Source organism: Pelophylax lessonae (genome assembly GCF_965119305.1).
Source record: "Pelophylax lessonae genome assembly, chromosome: 4".
In the NCBI taxonomy this organism is placed as follows: Eukaryota; Metazoa; Chordata; class Amphibia; order Anura; family Ranidae; genus Pelophylax; species Pelophylax lessonae.
The window spans coordinates 231,642,902-231,664,785 of record NC_138771.1 but is presented as its reverse complement, the minus strand read 5'-3'; positions in this window follow the sequence as shown (position 1 = coordinate 231,664,785).

Below are 21,884 nucleotides of genomic sequence, written 5' to 3'. Positions count from 1 at the left end.
TATAGGGTAGTATAGGGGCAGGCTAGGGTAGTATATAGACAGGCTAGGGTAGTATATGGGCAGGTTAGGGTAGTATATAGACAGGCTAGAGTAGTATATAGACAGGCAAGGGTAGTATAGGGGCAACAATTCAAAGAAAATGTGACCGCACTCAGGAGAAGTTGTAGAAAGAAGTGTTTAATCCCCGTATAATAGAATACATACAGTACTTCACATAGACACGGGACAGGTAAACGCGTTTCATGATTCTACAGATCGCTTAATCATTACCGGTTTGGTAATGATCATTACCGGTTCGGTAATGATTAAGCGATCTGTAGAATCGTGAAACGTGCTTACCTGTCCATTGTCTATGTAAAGCACTGTATGTATTCTATTATACGGGGATTAAACACTTCTTTCTTCAACTTCTCCTGAGTGCGGTCAAATTTTCTTTGAATTGTTGGACTATTGGATGACGGATCCGACCTGCACCGGAGCACTTTGCCTCAACTGAGCGGCTTTTTCCCCTTACCTGCATAGTATAGGGGCAGGCTAGGGTGGTATAATGGCAAGCTAGGGCTGTATAGTGATTTTTGAGCATGACAGGTTATGCAACATTTGGCCATCCAGCAGATCAGCAGTAGGGATGAACAAACTTTTGAAAAGTTCGGTTCGGCCAGAACATCCGAACTTCCCGAAAGTTCGGCCCGGATTTCAGAGCCCCATTGAAATCAATGGGACCCGAACTTCGGTAATAAAAAAAAAACACAATTTTTAAGCCCTAAAACCCAATAAATGCCCCTAAAAAGTCCCTAGGGTTCTGGGTCATGCCCCATTAACTATTAATCACACAAAAAAAGTTCTTAAAAATTGTCATTTTTGATAAAAAAAGCCAATTATTGAAAAAAAAAAAAAAAAAAGAGAGATTTCAGATCTGGGGGGTTCAAAAAGTGTAAATGTGAAGTTTCAGCTCTGTAGCATGTCCAGAACCATAAAAAAAAAAGATTGTTTGTATTAGAATACTTTCAGCTCAGGGGGTTAGCTTCTCTTCTCGGTTTTCACACCTTGCCGGTTTCAAAGCAGGCATTTTTTTGGGTTCTTTGCAGTCAGGAAAAACATCTGAACTTGTGTATAGTGGTACTGTGCACAAGTTCTGATGTTTTGCCTGCCTCCAAAAACCCCCCAAAAATGCCAGCAAAAACACACCTGGGCATTTTTTTTTTGACGCTAGCGTTTTTTTTGGCATTTTTTGGGGTTCTTTTGAGGCAGGCAAAACATCTGAACTTGTGTATAGTCGTGTATATACACACATACATATATTTATATACACACCTAGACATATATAGGTGTGATAGTAGCAGAAATATATGCTTGCGCTAATGAAATCATTTACAGTAATATATTTCTGCTACTATCACACCTATATATGGCTAGGTGTCTATATACATATAATTATGTGTGTATATATACCACTATACACAAGTTCAGATGTTTTACCTGCCTCAAAAGAACCCCAAAAAATGCCAAAAAAAACGCTAGCGTCAAAAAAAAATGCCCAGGTGTGTTTTTGCTGGCATTTTTTGGGGGTTTTTGGAGGCAGGCAAAACATCAGAACTTGTGCACAGTACCACTATACACAAGTTCAGATGTTTTTCCTGACTGCAAAGAACCCAAAAAAATGCCTGCTTTGAAACCGGCAAGGTGTGAAAACCGAGAAGAGAAGCTAACCCCCTGAGCTGAAAGTATTCTAATAAAAACAATCTTTTTTTTATGGTTTTGGACATGCTACAGAGCTGAAACTTCACATGTACACTTTTTAGACCCCCCAGATCTGAAATCCAAAGTAAAAATCAAAAAATCTCTTTTTTTTCAATAATTGGCTTTTTTTTATCAAAAATGACAATTTTTAAGAACTTTTTTTGTGTGATTTTGTGTCTGGGGAGTCTAAAAGGTGTACCTGTGAAGTTTCAGCTCTGTAGCATGTCCAGAACCATAAAAAAAAAGGATTGTTTGTATTAGAACACTTTCAGCTCAGGGGGTTAGCTTCTCTTCTCGGTTTTCACACCTTGCCGGTTTCAAAGCAGGCATTTTTTTGGGTTCTTTGCAGTCAGGAAAAACATCTGAACTTGTGTATAGTGGTACTGTGCACAAGTTCTGATGTTTTGCCTGCCTCCAAAAACTCCCAAAAAATGCCAGCAAAAACACACCTGGGCATTATTTTTTTGACGCTAGCGTTTTTTTTGGCATTTTTTGGGGTTCTTTTGAGGCAGGCAAAACATCTGAACTTGTGTATAGTGGTATATATACACACATAATTATATGTATATAGACACCTAGCCATATATAGGTGTGATAGTAGCAGAAATATATTACTGTAAATGATTTCATTAGCGCAAGCATATATTTCTGCTACTATCACACCTATATATGTCTAGGGGTATATATACAGACATATATGTGTATATATACCCCCTATACACATGTTCAGATGTCATGTCTGACATCAAACATGTCCTCAAAAAAGCACTGGCAGTGGCAGCCCCTGCAGCATGAAAAATGCTTGGCTGGTGAGAAGCCATATTCCTGTCCCGAAGCAACTCAGAGAAATGATCATTTCTCTATAGCGGTCACCCTGCTATGGAAGGGTTTTGTCACCCTTCCATAGCAGTCACTGTCAGTTAACCCTACACTACACTACGGTCCCTTTACACTTAACACTTTCCCTACAGAAACTAAATTTTCTAAGCTAACTTAAGTGTAAAGGAGCACTCTAACTACACTAGATATCCCTTTCCTCACACTAAAAATAGCTAAATGACACTTTGTAACACATTAGAACAGAACAGCATTCCACTCTCTTCCATGTCCCGTACAAGAATGCTAGGAATTTGGAGGGGGCGATCTTATATACTGGGGGGCGTATTCACTAATGATTGGTCTAGAGACCCCCTAGTCACTCCAATCACATTCCTAGCATTCTCCTGCCCCCTCAATTGGCTTTTGCTAATGGTTCTGGTCCAATCACGGGCTTTTAAAGCCCATTTCCTGAAGCATTGCATTTTGGTCGGCTCAGGTTGCCGAATTCCGAACTTTTTGGGCAAAAAGTTCTAAATTCGGCCGAACCTCGAACACCCAATGTTCGGGCCGAACCGATGGTGGACCCGAACCGTTCAATCATCCCTAATCAGCAGCCACTACTAGAAAAAATGATGGACACCCTTTGTGTCCTGTTACACAGAATTAACTTATATTACCTCACTATTGCTCTCTCTCAGCGCTTCTACAGTCTTCGGTGCCTAGCCTCACACATGCATTAGAACAAAAGAAGTCAGGCCAGGCACAAGACTGGCTGCATCCCCTTCTCCAGTTCCACCCAATAGAAATGCAAGCTTCACAAGCTCCGTCCGAACATTGGCTGCTGGCGGAGCCGGTGGGGAAAGGATCTTTCATTTCTCTCTTTCTCCTGTGGGTACTCTACCCCTGGCAACACACACACCTGAGCTCTTCATTTGTGCTCGGGTGTTTAACGGCCAGTGTTAGACAGTGTGCTAGCACCCTCGCACCCAGAAACTATGGGTATGCTTGTTGAGAGGGCAGCAGAGCGGCCTTTTTGCAGGGCAGCAGAGCGGCCACCCCTGGATGACACACAAAAATGCTGGAAAAAAAATCGTAGCCACCCATTTGCCACCCCTCTTAAAGTTCCAATGGACCCAGTGGGACCTATGGTAGGGCCAGCCGTGCTTGGGCGGCAAGAAGATAAAACCAGTCAATCCTGAAGGAAATCAACCCTAAATATTCACTGGAAGGACAGATTCTGAAGTGGAAACTCAAATACTTTGGCTACCTAATGCAAGAAGAGGACTCTTTGGAAAAGACCCTGATGCGGGGAAACATAGAAGGAAAAATGAGAAGAGGACAACAGGAAATAGATGGATAGACAGCATCATCGAAACAATGAACATGAAGTTAAGCAAGCTCCGGGAAGCAGTGGAGGACAGAAAAGCCTGGCGCTCTATGGTTCATGAGGTCATGAAGAGTAGGACATGACTGAACAACAACAATCATCAAACAGATATAACAACTTGCTGCCCACCGAGTGTACATTTGCTATGCGCGCCCCATGCTAACTCGTGCTGTGATTGGACAGCACAAGTTTATCAGCTGGTTTCAGCCAATGATTTTGGCTCTATACCTGCTGAATGGCTGTGGCTAATCACAGCACAGGGTTCTGTGTCAAACACACAGAACTCTGTACAAATTCTGTGATCTGGCTATTTCTTCGGAGAGAAAAAGCAGCCAGATCTGTGAGTACAAGCAACACACATGGTACCGTAGCCAGAACAGCTATTTTAACTAAAACTAAGACTAAATGAATTAATTAAAATAAAAGAGATCTGACAAAAATGAACCTGTGGGTATGATAGGCCGCGGCCATTTTATTAAAACAATCAGCAATTTACAATTATATATATATTTAACCATCTAAATATACATAAAAACCTGTAGTTTAGCCATGCAGCTCAAACTACTACCAATTATAAAACACCCCACCAGCCATGCTCAAAAACTACGAGCATGGCACCACCACAGAGCCCACGGCCAAATCAACACAGGATTGCAGATCTAAATTAAAAATGTCATTGCCAATATCTGACAAATGGACAAAATCAGATCGGAATAAACCTAAAACACCACCTTCCAAATTGGAATGCCGAAAGGACAAACCATTAATGGAGGGCATGAATTTAGAAATAGCCCTATTGACACGTTTCCGGTTCTTCTCCAGGTACTTAGCAGTATCTGAAATCAAAATTGGACGCGGGACAATTTCAGAAAAAACAAAAACACATTTAGAAAAATGAGAATAGAATAATTGAAATCTAGATTTGATACTTAAAATAACATCCAAATTCTTAGTACGATTTACATCATTACCCCCAATGTGAAAAATAAAAACATCAGGAGCAGGCCAACGTATGGATAGATAATTAAAAATATGAGTGGAATTTCCCACAGTCATACCTCTGACACCACACCAATAAAGCACGAAAAACGATGGATCGAAACCCAAATTTAGGCCGTAGTTCCTCCTTTCAGCTCTCCTATGTGCCCAAAAAATATAGGAATGACCCACGATCCACACCACTTTCTTGGAACCTGCAATTAACTGATATTATCAGGTCTAACATACAACTTGTATGCGTCAGAACGCCACCTACCCAAATTTTTTATAAAACCATCTGAGAAACCCATGCCCGCAGCTGCCGTAGCAGTGCCAATTCTGAAGGAATGAGAAGAAATAGGCATATGACCTAAATGTAAATAATTCAAACATTTTTTGAGAACTGCATTAAATTGGAAAACTGTCAGAGGGGTTCCATTAACATGAATAAAAAATTGACCTACCACCACTGGCCGAAGACAAAGAAATCTCTCAGCCAAAGACACAACGCAAAAAGACTGGTCAGAACTACGGCAAAGTTCGATCCATCTTCCAGAACCAAAGGGATCAGTTTTGCTTTTAGCCAGAAAAATACGTAGTTTGTCCCCTGAAAGATGGACCCTGTCAAAAGCCACGCAGTTGTTGGCACGCATACTACTAGCCAACAACTCAGAGATTCTAAAGGCTCCAAAAAATAAAAACAAAAAAACGCATTGAAATGGCAATACTTTATATTGTGAAAAACAAATATGAGCCGAAGCTAAAACCAATTCCCTAAGCAATGAAATTGACACTACTCATGTCTTTTTTAACATGAGCCTTACGATACCCTTTCATAGCTGATTTGACAGAAAAATAGCTCATGCAAGAAGGCCCGCCAAACATACGACTGTAAAAAGAAATACCCACTAAAGTCTTCAACAAATAAGAATACAAGAGATTGGAACCCATAAGGTCGTCCAAGAAATGCAAAATCAAATTTTCAGTAAATGAAAACTGGGACAAACCACGGCGGGACAAAAACGCACACAAAATGGCCCAGGCAGCTTGGTAGTTTTTCCAGGTGGAAGGCGCCAATGAACCAGAAATCGCTGATGGAACATGCCTCAGATCAAAAGCCAAAGATGTGGAGGACAGGATAGGCCCACAGCATCTACATCCGGAACCCGAATCCTGAATTTGTCTGCCTGAAATCGAGACAGAGCATCAGCTATAAGGTTAGAGGAACCAGGTACAAACAGCTTTTAACTAGATATTATAACGCAAGCACAAAAAAACGAGATGTCTCATCAAAGAAATAACTGGCAAAGAGCGTGATGACAAACAATTTATAGCTAAACTACGCCATTATTATCAGAATGGAGGAGGATTCTGCGATCACTAAATTGAGATCCCCACAACTCCAGGGCAACTAGAACAGGAAATAGTTCAAGTAAAACGATATTCTTGGTAAAACCACGGGAAGACCAAGATAGAGGCCAAGCGGAAGCCAACCAATGGCCGTTCCAAAATGCTCCATAACCGCAAGCTCCCGAGGCGTCGGTGAACAAGCGAAGAGCTGACGCAGAGCAGAAAGGGACCTGCCACAAAGAGGAACCATTGAAAAATTCTAAAAATCTAAACCAAACTAGAATGTCCTCACGAATATCATTGCTTATCCTAACAAAATGTGAAGGCGATGAAATGCCCGAAATAGCCCGATAGAGGAGCTTAGAGAAAACCCGCCCCATAGGCATTACCCTTGATGCAAAATTGAGCAAACCTAACAAAGATTGCAAGGTTCTCAATTTCACTTTGCGCTTTGAAATAATAAGATCAAGCAAAAATTTTAACTTAATAATCTTGTCAATAGGAAGTCTAAATTCCATGTGTCTATTTGAATTCCTAGAAAATCCAAACAAGTGGTGGGAAGAACAGACTTCTCCTCAGCCAAGGGGACACCAAAATCTTTACATACCAGCCTAAACTCGGTAAAAAGATAAAGGCATTCTGGAGAATCTGCCTTGCCTACAAACAAAAAATCATCTAAGTAATGAAGAATATTAGATGACCTCGCCTTATATGAAACTACCCACTCTAAAAATGTAGAAAAAATCTCAAAATAATTACACGAAAGTGAACACCCCATGGAGAGGCACTTGTCAAAAAAGAATTGATTGTCAAAATGAAAGCCTAAAGAACTAAACGCTACCGGATGAATGGGCAACAAACTAAACGCAGATTTTATATCCACTTTAGAAAGCAACGCAGAAGCACCAACACCTCTTATCTTCTGCAAAGAGTCCTCATACATTGAATAAGAAACCGAACATAAGGAATGATCGATGTCATCATTCAACCAAAGCCCCTTGGGGTAGGATAGATGATGTATAAGCCTGAAATCACCTGGCTCCTTTTTAGCAACCACACCCAGAGGGGAGACTCTTAAATTTGCAAAAGGAGGGGAGGAAAAGGGGCCAGCAACTCTCCCCAATTAAATTTCCTTAAATATCTTTTGTTGAACAACATTGGGAAAATGTAAAACAGAGGGCAGGTTGCTCGGAACCACGCAACCCACACCAGTAAAGGGAGGAAGAGTAAAACCAAACTTAAAACCTAAAAATAAAATATTTGCTTACTCATTATTTGGATAAAGATGAAGCCACGGAAGCATTTTTTCCAATCTCACCCGAATTTCCGCTCTTAAGAAAAAGCTGCTCTTTCGAAGATTGGGAATTAATTTTAGCCAATCTTTTAAAACAACGCAGAGCGGGATGAGAGCCAGCACAGTGAGAGCATTCATGACGGAATTTGCAGTTATTGGGCCATTTACATTGCCCTTTGTTAAAGCTGAAACAAATGCCTTTGCGCATGGTATTGGAAACAGTAGCTTTTACAGAGGAAAATTGCTTCTGCGGTAAGAGCAAGTTCAACCAGAGCCCCACATCTTTAGTCCCCCACTTCAAAGAGACATGGACAGACATTTTCTGATGGAATGATTCGTCATAATAGAACCAAGAACATTTTTATAAGCCTCAAGTATAATCTCTAGTTGCTGGAAAAGGCCACTGCATAAAAAAGGCTTCTTCTCACCCAAGACGCTTGCATAAATGCAATAGGCTTGCAGCCAATTATTAAAATTTCTAGGAAAAAATCTGGCCTTATCATCGGTTGATCTATCAGAATCCCTTAACTCAGACTTAAGAAGTTTGCTATGGGGCAACAAAGATAACAAATCAACAAAATGACCCCCCCATATTTTTTCTTTGACCGCAGTACTCAAGTGGAAACCCAGTGGTAACAACTCGCAGGACATCACCTCTCTAAAGCAAGTTTCTGGGACAACACTGCTTGTTGTAGGTCTAGGGATAGTAGAAGGCAATGATCCTGAAGCAATAGGGACAGGTGTAGGGACAGCATGCACAGGGTAAACATTTTGCACGGTATCAATATCTCGAGCAGAAGAACCTGAAGACGAAAAATCTTTGCCCCAAATAGAGTTAGCAGCAGGATTACACACTATCGGAACAGGATCAGCACTAGGGGGCGCCACTTTTTTACATAAATCAGACAGGATAGTAGCAAGATGTATTAGTGCAGAGCAGTTGTTAGGCTCACCTCCAACAGCAACTGCGCCATCAGAAACCGTTGAAACCGACAGATGCTGAAGGCTTGAAGAGACCGTAGAAACCAGGACAGGAACCGGTTGAGGGAGAAACTGAGGCCCAAGACCAGCAGTCGGCAGTAGAGGCAGCGGACAAACTGCACCTTGAAAAACAGCAACGTCATCATCAGCAGTAGAAATACGAGCACAACCCATACCTATTTTTCCCGTATGTGCCCGGTCCGCATTGCCCGTCTTTGAAGGGGAAGCCGATGCAAATCTCCTGGGCCTTTTACATATTCTTCGCTGCCGTCCGCCTCTCTCGCTTCCGGCAACAGACGCGAGGGGGACGTGATGACACCAGACATCGTCATTGGGGTCAGATGGATCCGTAGCCGCCATAGGCTGATCCCGAAAGGAAGTCGCATCAGCGGTGACCGAAGAGTCATCAGGAAGGGGAAGGACGTCATTCGACCCAGCCATGGAGGAAGAAGGCAGAACAACCGGAGAGGAGATCGGTGGCTCGTGAACGACCGGAGGCAGAGAGAGACAGCGCAACATCCAGGCCTCGCCATCGTCACCGCCAGCCCTTTCCATCACTTGCCTAAGTAAGGAATCCATGACAGGTAAAACAGGAGTAAAGCAGAAATGTGAACTTTACTCTTGTGCTCCGCTGACCGACTGCCTGTAATGGATCTTTTTACCCTTTTTATAGACAGTGACTCATGCCAACTTGTCAGTTGTTAAAGAATAGACCAATTACAGGTAAGTAATTATTTATTATTTTTTTTCGAATTTACAGGTTTCAGCAGCTGTCTAGCAACGGCCCCATATATGGAGGGCGGGTACATTTCATGACCCTCCCTCCATTTTCATTACTCTTGTTAGGCACACAGTGAACTCCTTGATTGCCCCTTGATTTTAACCTCTTCCCAGCCAATGTCATTAGTACAGTGTATAGGATTATCACTGTATTAGCGTCACTAGCAACATCATTGTCAGTTAGTGTCTATCCTAGCCAGTGTTTGTTAGCTCTGATTCTAAAGGCTCAAACAAATGAACAGGGCAGTATAGGGTGTATGGGAAAAGGGGGGTGGGGTGTAATTAAGAGAACCTGTGTATTGTTATGTATAAACTTCAAGTGTTCCTAAACCCAAGACCCTACATTCACTATATCTGGTCTCCCACAGTGCACAGACCACGGAAAAGCAATTATTTTTGTAAATATATACTTCTAAATACCTTTTACCTTTACCTCCCTTGCCTATGTTATTCATAAATCACAGCCCTGTGACTGACACTGTGGTTGAGCTTTGTGGATGTGTAAGATTCTGGTACCTCTGGTACCCTTATTTTCCACTTTTCTTTCAAATATGCGTCCCACCTTTCTAATTAGGTGGTACGCATACACCTTTAAGACGGATGACGTCATCGCCGAGCGCCGCAGAGCGGCTATTTCAACCGCCGGCGTTCTCTCTCACATCGTTCGTTCAACCTGCCGTGTGTCCACATGCTTACAAGCTTACCTTGCTACCGGAACCTCCAGCTATTCCCTTTTACTTGGAAACAGACCGGAACCTCGCTACCGATCCCTGTATCTCGCTACTGGATCAATCCCTTACTACTGGACCCTGCTACTACTAACTTTACTAGTGATAAGTACCCCACAGGGGAATCCTCCATAACCTTACTTACACTATCTACCTCTGCACATAAGGACTGTTACTATCTATGCATACTAATTCTATCATCTGCACTGTTACATAGATTGCTAGCTCTTGAGTCTACTACCATTTATCCTTGCACTGGGTTAGTCTATCCTGTATTTGTCATCTGCTGTCCTTACCACCTGTTACCATACTCGATTACTAACCTATCTGCATTCTACCTAATACCATCTAATACTCTCCTGAACATTTCTATCAAGTGCTTGCCATCTCTGTCACTGTTCACACCTGTCCCTTCAGCACATCATCTTCATACTGTTATATACATCCTATCACTCCAGGAACATCTTATTGAGTGTGTATATCTGTATGCTGAAGCTGACAGGCCCACAGTGATGAGTCTGGAGAGTTGGATCTGGTTATTCAACACATCTCTACATGACTACTGAGTGGAGATTCTGCAGCTGCAAATCCAGCCTACTACAAAAACGCAGGAGCGTTACAGATTGAACGAACACTAAAAATGGATTCAGCAGAATTACCCACTCAAGTGACACAATTAACACAACAAGTAAATGCATTAATGCTTGCTCTTACTGAAGTAAAAGAAGAAAACCAGACTCTGATACAGCAGGTAACCCGTCTTTCACGGCTCACTGCTGCTCAACCCCCTGAACCTAAAATAAACCCTCCTCTAGTGTTTACAGGTGATCGGAAAAAATTTCGTGAATTCAAAAACGCATGTCAATTACTTTTTTTGTTAAAACCTCGTACATACCCTATTGATCAAATTAAAGTCTGTACCGTTATCTCATACTTAACGGGTGACCCACGGGCCTGGGCAGACTCTCTCTTTGAGAAAAATGATCAGCTTCTGAACTCCTATTCTTTATTCCTAGCGGATCTCGCTAGTTTATATGATGACCCCAACAGGCAGAGTACTGCTGATATTCAATTGATGGCTTTAAAACAAGGAAGGAGACCTGTAGAAGACTTTGTAGCTGAGTTCAAAAGATGGACCCTTGATTCAGGGTGGAATGATAAATCTCTGCGAACTCAATTCAGACTCGGCTTGTCAGAAGCTGTTAGAGACGAGCTCGCCCGAGCAGATTTACCTGGCACCTTGGATGCCTTAATACAACTCAGTATCAACATCGACAGGCGACTGCGTGAAAGAAGGGCTGAGAAAATGGGAATGCCATTGTCTAGTCCTTCTCGGATTTCGGCCGTTGACCCTACTCCCATGGAGGTAGGAACCATACGCCCACCTTTATCAACTACTGAACGAGCCAGAAGAAGATCCAGAAACCTCTGCATGTACTGCGCATCCCCGGATCATTTGATAAGCGTCTGTCCCCTTGTCCACAAAAAAGAGGGTGAGTGTTCACATGTTTTGCTAGGAGGATTAAAGACTTCCTTTTCTAACCCCTATTTCTTTGTTCATTTGACATTACAGTGGGACCAGACTAGGATTACCACCAAGGCTATGATCGACACCGGATCTTGTGGAAACTATATTGATACATGTTTTGTTACCTTAAATAAAATACCTATTATTTCAAAACCTAAACCTGTTTCTGTTAGTTTCATTAACGGTATCCCACTATCTTCTGGTCCAATCACCAACCAGACACAAGCACTCCTCGTCACTACTAACGAGTCTCATATGGAGACCACCACTTTTGATATACTATCTTCACCCCATTTTTCTATTATTTTGGGACTCCCCTGGTTACACACACATCAACCAATCATAGATTGGAAAAAACGGACTTTGTCTTTCCCTTCTCACTATTGTGAGATTACGTGTAACCTCCCATCTTATGGGAAGATCCTGTCTGTGGTGTCAGATGAGATTGCACCACTATGCTATCAGGATCTGTCCGAAGTATTCCTTGAAAAAAATGCCCAAATGTTGCCTCCCCATAGGGATTATGATTGCACTATCGATCTACTCCCTAACAGCAAATTGCCTTTCGGTCATGTTTATCCTCTTTCACAGGATGAACTTTCTCATCTCAAGGAATTCTTGGATGAGAATTTGACAAAAGGGTTCATCAGACCCTCTACTTCTTCCACAGCTGCAGGACTTTTTTTTGTCCGCAATAAGGATTCAAGTCTTAGGCCTATTATCGATTATAGGGAATTAAATACGATTACAATAAAGGATCGCTATCCTTTACCGCTCATCCCTGAACTCATTGAACAAGTGCGTGGGGCTACTTACTTCTCTAAATTAGACCTGAAAGGGGCATACAACCTAATCCGAATCCGTGACGGAGATGAGTGGAAAACAGCATTCAGAACCAGATACGGATTATTCGAATATCTTGTGATGCCATTCGGGTTGTGTAATGCTCCCGCAGCCTTCCAAAGGTTCATAAACGACATCTTTAGAGACTTACTTGATGTCTGTGTTGTAGTATATCTGGACGATATACTTATCTATTCTCGATCTCTCTCTGAACATATAAAACATGTAAGACTTGTGTTATCCAGATTACTCGCACACAATCTATACGTGAAATTAAAAAAATGCCTATTTCATAAAGAAGAAATATTATTCCTGGGATACATCATATCCAAAACCGGAATTAAGATGGATATGAGCAAGATATCCTGTATTCTGGACTTGCCTATACCAACAACTCGTAAGGCATTACAGCGATTCTTTGGATTTTCAAACTTCTATAGGAAGTTCATCAAGAACTTTTCTGCCATTGTGAGACCTCTCACACAATTGACAAGTATAAAGAAACCATTCAAATGGTCAGAAGAAGCAAATCAAGCTTTCTGCTTGTTAAAATCAAGCTTTACTTCTGCTCCCATACTACGCCATCCAGACCCATCCCTCCAATATATTCTGGAGGTAGATGCGTCAAATATGGCAGTAGGAGCAGTTCTCTCCCAACGATCAACAAATACTTCACCACTCCACCCAGTTGCTTTCTTTTCAAAATCATTAAGCAGCCCAGAGGTGAATTACCCAGTGGATGAAAAGGAGTTGCTTGCCATAAAACTGGCACTGGAGAATTGGCGACATCTACTTGAGGGTACCCGGTTACCAATATTAATATATACAGATCACAAAAACCTTCAATACCTCCAGACTAACAAAACTCTCTCCCATCGGCAGGTACGATGGTCATTATTTTTCCTAAGATTCGACTTCTTAGTGACCTACACGCCTGCAGACAAAAATAAAAAAGCGGATGCGCTATCACGATTAACCGAAGATAACTGCGCTGAAATCCCTTCTATTCCTATAATACCCTATGAACGTATTATTGGGGTTGTTCGTTCCCTGAAGGAAGAGATTTTGCACAGTATAAGATTGGATTCACCTCCACCACAACTAAGTACTGATGCAGAAGGCTTCCTCTACTACAACGACAAACTCTACATACCCCCTACTATGCGTACCAAGATCTTGGAGTTATCACATGATGTGCCCATGGCAGGACATATGGGTATGACGAAAACCCTTAATTTGCTTACTAGGCAGTTTTGGTGGCCTGATATGAAGACGTCTGTACAAAAATTTGTATGTATCTTCATGTGACATCTGTGCAAGGTCCAAAATTGACACTACAAAACCATCTGGTCTACTCTGCAGTCTACCAATACCCCAGGTTCCATGGGAGGTTGTATCCTTAGACTTTATAGTAGAACTACCACCTTCTAAAGGATTTAATACCATTCTAGTGTCAGTGGACCACCTGACAAAGATGGCACATTTCATCGCTATCCGTAGACTACCTTCATCCAAACAAACAGCGGAACTACTGATGAAACATGAGACTCTTTTATCCGACCGTGGTTCACAGTTCATCTCCAAATTTTGGCAAGCTCTTTGTCAAATATTACGGATTGAGCGAAAGCTCACTTCTCCCTACCACCCTCAGACCAACGGACAGACTGAAAGAGTCAACCAGTGTATAGAACAATATCTGCGTTGCTACACATTATACCTACAGGATGATTGGGTGGACCTTCTCCCTCTGGCGGAATTTGCTTGTAACAACGCAACCCGCAGTACTACTAAGCAAAGTCCGTTCTACTTGAACTATGGGTTTCATCCCACACTTCTTCCACCACGCATCCTACCATCAAGTAACCCAGTAGCCTCAGACTATCTTACCCAAATAAAGGACTCTCTGGGTTTACTTAATACCACTATCTCACACGCCCATAGCCAACAAAAGAAGTACTACGACCTACGTAGAAGACCTTCTCCTCAGTATGCTATTGGGGACCTCGTTTGGCTATCGACAAGAAATTTAAGATTAAAGATCTATAGCAAAAAGCTTTGACCTTTATTTCTGGGACCCTTCCCAATTAAGAAACTTATTGGAAAAGCTGCAGTACAGCTCACCTTACCAGCAGATCTCAAGATCCATCCCATCTTGCATGTGTCGCTACTGAAACCCCATGTTCCTAATCAGGGAATAAGGCCTACCATCTTGCCTCCACCTCCAGTACAAGTTGAAGGCGGAGAAGAATATGAGATTAAGGAGATTTTGGATTCTCGTATCCACAGAGGAAGACTCCAGTATCTCATAAGATGGAAGAACTATGGACCCCAAGACGACACCTGGTTGGATACCACTGATGTTCACGCACCTAGGCTTATACGAAGATTTCACTAGAAATACCCGGAGAAACCAGTGCTATAGGCCTTCCGGAGCCGGCCTTAAGGGGGGGGTACTGTAAGATTCTGGTACCTCTGGTACCCTTATTTTCCACTTTTCTTTCAAATATGCGTCCCACCTTTCTAATTAGGTGGTACGCATACACCTTTAAGACGGATGACGTCATCGCCGAGCGCCGCAGAGCGGCTATTTCAACCGCCGGCGTTCTCTCTCACATCGTTCGTTCAACCTGCCGTGGGTGTTTTTGTTGCAGGCGTTTATTGTGTATTTTTTGGGCGTCTTTGGAGGCAGGCATAACATCTGAACTTCTGTATATGGGTATATACACACACACACACACACACACACATATATGTATATATACACATACATACATATAGGTGTGAAAGTAGCAGAACCCTATGCCTGCGCTAATGAAATTATTTGCAGGGATGTGGCTCCGCTCATATCACACCTGTATGTGTGTATGTGTATATATACATATATGTGTGTATATATACCCCTATACAGAAGTTCAGATGTTTAATGCCCAATAAACGCCTGCAACAACACACATATATGTATATATACACATACACACATACAGGTGTGATAGGAGCGGAGCCCCATCCCTGCAAATAATTTCATTAGCGCAGGCATAGGGTTCTGCTACTTTCACACCTATACAGTTCAATATCTCTTTTATTATATTTTTTCCACAAACCAAAATAACATACATACAAAAAAAAAAACAGCAGTAAATTATAAACAAACAATATTACAATAGACTTGTCAATTATAACATTATACCTTCAAAAAAATTAGAAAAAGAAAAAGAAGAAAGAAGAGAGGAGGAAAGAAAAAGAAGAAGAAAGAGACAGAAGAAGAAGAGAAAGAAGAGGAAGCTTCCTTCCAGTCTAGTTTAATCAGCACCCAAGAGATTCCCATATTTAGAATACCCTTTATCTCGAGTCTCTCATCACTCGACATCAATTTTGTAATGGGAAGTACGTTTTTTTATTTATCCCCCCCCCCCCATTTCATATTCACTTTTTACCACATAGCAAAAATTTCGTACTACTCAACAGTTCCTATGTTGACACACATACGGTATCTCTAATCCATTGTTACTATACATCTTAAATTATTTAACCATGGCTTCCATCTGACTCCAAATATTTTCTTTGTCGAACCTATAGTAGCCATAATTTTTTCCATCTCACATTGTTGATTAAGTAATTCAACCACATCAGATGGAGTTGGTACTTCCTGGGAGTTCCATCTTCTTGTAATTAAAAGTTTTGCCGCTAATAAGAGATGTATAATTACTACTCGGTACTTAGGGAGAATCTCATATATATTTAAATGAAGAATCGCCATCTCAGGGCTTGGAATTGTGTTTTTTTTCTACAACTTCTGAAACCATGGAGAATATTTTGTTCCAAAATGCTCTAATCGATTTACACTCCCAGATTATATGGAATAACGACCCTTGTTCACCACATTCTCTCCAACATAGTGCTGACGTTAAAGGATAGAATTTGGACAGCTTAATGGGAGTCAAATACCAAAAATTTAGGATTTTTTTTATATAATTCCCAATGGTTGATACATTTTGATGAAAAATATGTGACATCAAAGGCTTTTAACCAACTAATTTCGGAAAAAGATTTCCCTAGTACTTTCTCCCATTTTAAGACAGTAGTGGATTTAGAATAGGTATTATGCTTGTTCAATATGTCATAAATAATTGAAATACCATTAGTGGTAGTCAATGGTTCCTGATACAACTTATGTATAGAAATTGGTAGTTTGACATATAAGGAAAGATTATTCTTCTGTAAAAACGAACGTATTTGATAGTAGCTCAATAGTGCTGATGATGGTATTCTATACTGGTGGGCCAAATACTCAAAAGAACAGATCTCTGTTTCGTTATACAAATCTTTCAAACTGTCAACACCGCTTCTCAACCACAATTTTATATCAACATTAGGGATAAAGCATGGGAGAACTGAAAAAGGAGTAGGGAATTCAGATATTGTCCCATATTCGAAGGGCATTCGAAAAGTTTCTGCCCACATTGTAAGAGCTGTTTGGATAGTTATAGATTGAGTATTGGGCACCCCAGCTCCAATCATTACAGCTATCATTACAGTTCTAAGATTCTCCTGTTTACAATCATTCATCTCTAATCCCACCCATCTTTTATGCTGCTCAGAAGACTATATGTGTGTATGTGTATATATACATATATGTGTGTGTGTATATATACCCCTACACAGAAGTTCAGATGTCATGCCTGCCTCCAAAGACGTCCACAAAAAAGCCCAATAAACACCTGAAACAAAAACGCCCAGGTGTGAAAAGAGCGGAGCCCCATCCCTGCTCTACTGCAATTCTAAGACAAACAATCTTTTATTTCTAGTTCTGGACATGCTACAGAGCTGAAACTTCACAGGTACACTTTTTAGACCCCCCCCCCCCCAGACACTAAATCCAAAGTAATCTCATTTTTTTTCAATAATTTTTTCAATAATTGGCTCTCTATCAAAAACTACAATTTTTAAGAACTTTTTTGTGTGATTAATAGTCCCTGGGGCATGACCCAGAACCCTAGGCACTTTTTAGGGGCATTTATTGGGTTTTAGGGCTTCAAAATTGTGTTTTTTGATTACCGAAGGGTCCCATTGATTTCAATGGGGTTCTGGAATCCGGACCCGAACTTTCGGGAAGTTCGGGTGTTCTGGTCGAACCAAACTTTTCAAAAGTTCGATCATCCCTAACCATCACGTGTTTCTCACCAAGCCTTTTTTTTTGGAGTGAAGGCCGATGATCCAGTGCTGCTTCCTTTTCCTGCTGCCAACTGGTTGCCTCATGGTAATTTCATGAACTCATGCTGTCTTCTGGCACATGAGAGAACCCAACCTCAAGACAGCCAATCAGAACTATCATTATTAACCTTATTATTCCTTATTAACTAGCAGTTATGAGGACTCCCAAAAAGGGGAATTGTGAGTGACAGAAGAGGTGTGACCTGGCACGTCACATGATAATAGATTTAGGTTGGTATTTAGGGCTTTTATATTATTATTATTTTTTTTTTGCAGTGACTAGAAAGGGGAAGAGGAGGGGGGCTGGCTGGGGAAGAATCTCAAACACAAATCAGCAATTGCTGCTTTTAAATTGCTATACCACTAGATATCCTTTGGATATTTCAGGAGCATTATTTTCAGTGATTATTAGCTCCATGCTGTTTAGTCTAAATGTATCAATTTACTTGTATCTTTTTTAATATTGTTTAAACCATAGTAATTTCTGTAAAAGTAAATGCAGCTATATTTTATTTATTGAAATGTGTTTTTGTTGAAGAAATGCTTGTTTTGGGCACTCCTGTGCTATTGATTTATTATAAGGATCCTTTTAGCCATCTATCTATAAATAATTTATTAATGGTTGGTCATTCTGCCATTCCACTATATTTTAAAGATGACTTTACTCAACTGTGAAGTGAATTAAAAGGGAGTTGTTCATCTGAGACAAATTGTTACTGCATTTGCCTTTGAATGAACTGCACTTTGAAAGGAAATGAAAAGTGTATGTCTTGTTAAAAAGGCTAGAAAATAGTGGCAAACTGATGGATTACTAACAACATTTTCTTAGCTGAACAACGACTCAGAATGGGAAAATCCTGTTGGTTAGGAAACAACAGGTAAAAACTTTCTCTCTGAAAATAATGGTTTCTTGTAGATGGTTAAAATATTAATGAGCAGTAAAAGAGAGCATCTATTTCTTAAAAGAATTATTAGTTCAAAACTTCCTTTGTGCCAAAACTTGGTTCCTAGATAACACTTTGTATAATAAAACTAATATGATGTTGTTTAATACACTTTATTCTATGTTTGGTTAGCAACAAAGGCTTTAGGTTTCAAAGACCGAGCATTATCAAAGATAGGTGTTTGAGAATTGTGAGGTTCAAAACAAATGGCACTAGTGCAAAAACACATTACACAGCATTCAGTTTTACCAGCTAGAAAAGGAGTTCCAATTAAAATCAGCTTCTAAAGTATTAATTAACACAGGGGTCTTGATTGTATATATTTACAAATAAATGTGGAAAACATACATTTTATAAAAGGGCTCCCCAAAAATGCGCTGTTGCTATATATTGTATATATTAGGGATGAGCGGGTGTGTCAAAACAATTACAAAGCCCAGAGAATGCAAACTTAAAGTTGAAGTGTAACTAAAAAAACAAACAAAACAAAATTCTACACCTTTAGTGACATTACTCAGCAGTAATGAAGTATGTCCCATATTATGCAGGCAACTAGATTAGATCCCGTGAAGATTTTTTGTGCAGGGATGCAGGTCCTCTGCCTGTGTTCAAACAGTTGGTGCTGCCGTGACTAGAGGTTCAGTCTCTGGGCAGAATTGCAGTGAAGATCATAAATGTAGGAGGGCCCTTTCTTTTTTTTTTTTTTTTAACTTCAGTTTTAGAACTCCGGTATAGGGGGTCTTGAAAATCAGTTCTGCTCATTTTCAAGGCTAAAGTGCAAAGAATTGGCCAAAAAGGCCATGGGAAGCTAGGATCTGGCATAGGGGACATGTACCAGTGCAAAAAAAAAAAAAATGTACAAAATACTGTAATATGGTGGGAGGATCCACCTTTTCATGTAACTTCGGGTGTGACATGGGAAATTACATGCTTGTTATATGCCTTTAATCTGTATATGGTCTTACGGAATTGTAAGAGCTTCTGAGATGCCTTTAATCTGTATGTAGCACCCTTGTGGGAATGGGGGGGAGGGTACAGATGTAGAATTAGCCAGTGGAAAGCAAGTTTCAGAGGGCAGAAATGGGGGCATTAGCAGTAGGGTGTTCGTAGCTCCTATACCCAGGGTGGGTACGGGGAAAAATCAAGAGAGCAGCCTAAAAACATCAAATGAGGATAAATGTAACCGATCAAAATTACGAGGCTTGTATACCAATGCCAGAAGCCTGGCCAACAAGATGGGAGAGTTGGAGCTGCTGATGTTTGAGGAGGACTTAGATTTTGTGGGGATAACTGAGACTTGGTTTGACAGCTCTCATGACTGGATGGCGACCATTCAGGGGTATTCCCTTTATCGCAGAGATAGAGAAGGTAAAAAAGGGGGAGGGGTATGTTTGTATATTAAGAACAGTATACAGGTAAATATGAGGGATGATATTAATAATGGAGCTATGGACGAGGCAGAATCCCTATGGGTAGAGCTTCAAAGGAAAGGCACGGTGGGGAAGGTAATATTGGGCGTATGCTATAGGCCCCCCAACCAGAGGGAGGAGGGTGAGGCGGACCTCATGTTACAGATAGGATTGACAGCAAGGATGGGAAATGTCATTATAATGGGGGACTTTAATTATCCTGATATAGACTGGGCAGAAGGAACCGCGCATTCAGCCAAGGCTCGGCAGTTCCTAAATGTTTTGCAGGACAATTTCATGGGTCAGATGGTGAATGCACCGACAAGAAACAATGCGGTACTTGACCTACTGATTACCAACAATACAGACCTGCTCACGGATATAGAAATACGGGACAACTTAGGGAACAGTGACCATAGGTCAATTGGTTTCAGTATTAATTACAGTATTACACAAGGGTAATATAAGGACACTGAATTTCAAAAGAGCCAATTTCCCTAAACTGCGCTCGCTGCTAGAAAATATCAAATGGGATAGAACCCTGGGAACAAAGAACACGGAGGAAAAATGGGAGTGCTTCAAGAGCATACTTAACAAGGGGGTGGGCCAATGCATTCCACAGGGAAATAAATTTAAAAGAGCAAAACTAAACCCTGGGTGGCTAAACTCCAACATAAAAATGTATATTAGAGCTAAAGAAAAGGCCTTCAAAAATACAAGACTGAGGGGTCATTGGCAGCATTTAAGCACTACAAAGAGTGTAATAAGAAATGTAAAGACGAAATCAGGGCGGCTAAAATAGAACACGAGAGACATATAGCGGAGGAGAGTAAAAAGAACCCCAAGAAGTTCTTTAAGTATATAAACAGTAGGAAAGCGAGGCCAGAGCACATTGGCCCCATAAAAGATGATAAAGGAAAAATGGCCACAGAGGACAGAGAAAAGGCGGAAGTGTTAAATAATTTCTTTTCTTCAGTCTTCACAAAGGAATCGGGGGGCTACACGAACCCCGCTTGTAAGGCCGAACTAAATAATACACCTCAGGAAGTGCCGCCATGGCTAACAGAGGATAGACTTAGAGCTAAACTAGAGAAACTTAACATAAATAAATCCCCGGGACCGGATGGCTTGCACCCAAGGGTTCTTAATGAGCTCAGCCAGGTGATTGCCAGACCATTATTCTTGATCTTTAAGGATAGTTTACAGACGGGTATGGTGCCAGCTGATTGGAAAAAAGCCAACGTGGTACCAATATTTAAAAAGGGGCCGAGATTTATCCCGGGTAACTATAGGCCGGTCAGCCTAACATCAGTAGTCTGCAAAATTTTGGAGGGGATGATAAGGGACCACATACAAGACTTTAGTAATGAAAACGGTATTATAAGTAGTAATCAGCATGGATTCATGAAAAATCGTTCGTGCCAAACCAATCTATTAACCTTCTACGATGAAGTGAGCTGCCACTTAGATAAAGGTAAGCCTGTGGATGTGGTGTATCTGGACTTTGCAAAGGCCTTTGACACCGTTCCCCACAAACGCTTACTGTACAAATTAAGGAAGGTAGGTATGGACCATAAGGTGAGTACCTGGATAGAGAACTGGCTCCAGGGGAGAGTACAGAGGGTGGTGATTAATGGGGAGTACTCGGATTGGGCGGGTGTGGAAAGTGGGGTCCCCCAGGGTTCTGTCCTGGGACCAATCCTGTTTAATTTATTAATAAATGATCTAGAGGAGGGGATATCTAGTACAATCTCAGTATTTGCAGATGATACTAAATTAGGCATGCCAATATCTTCTATGCAGGATGTGGAAATCTTGCAAGCAGACCTGAACAAAATAACGGGGTGGGCAACTACATGGCAGATGAGATTTAATGTAGAAAAATGTAAAGT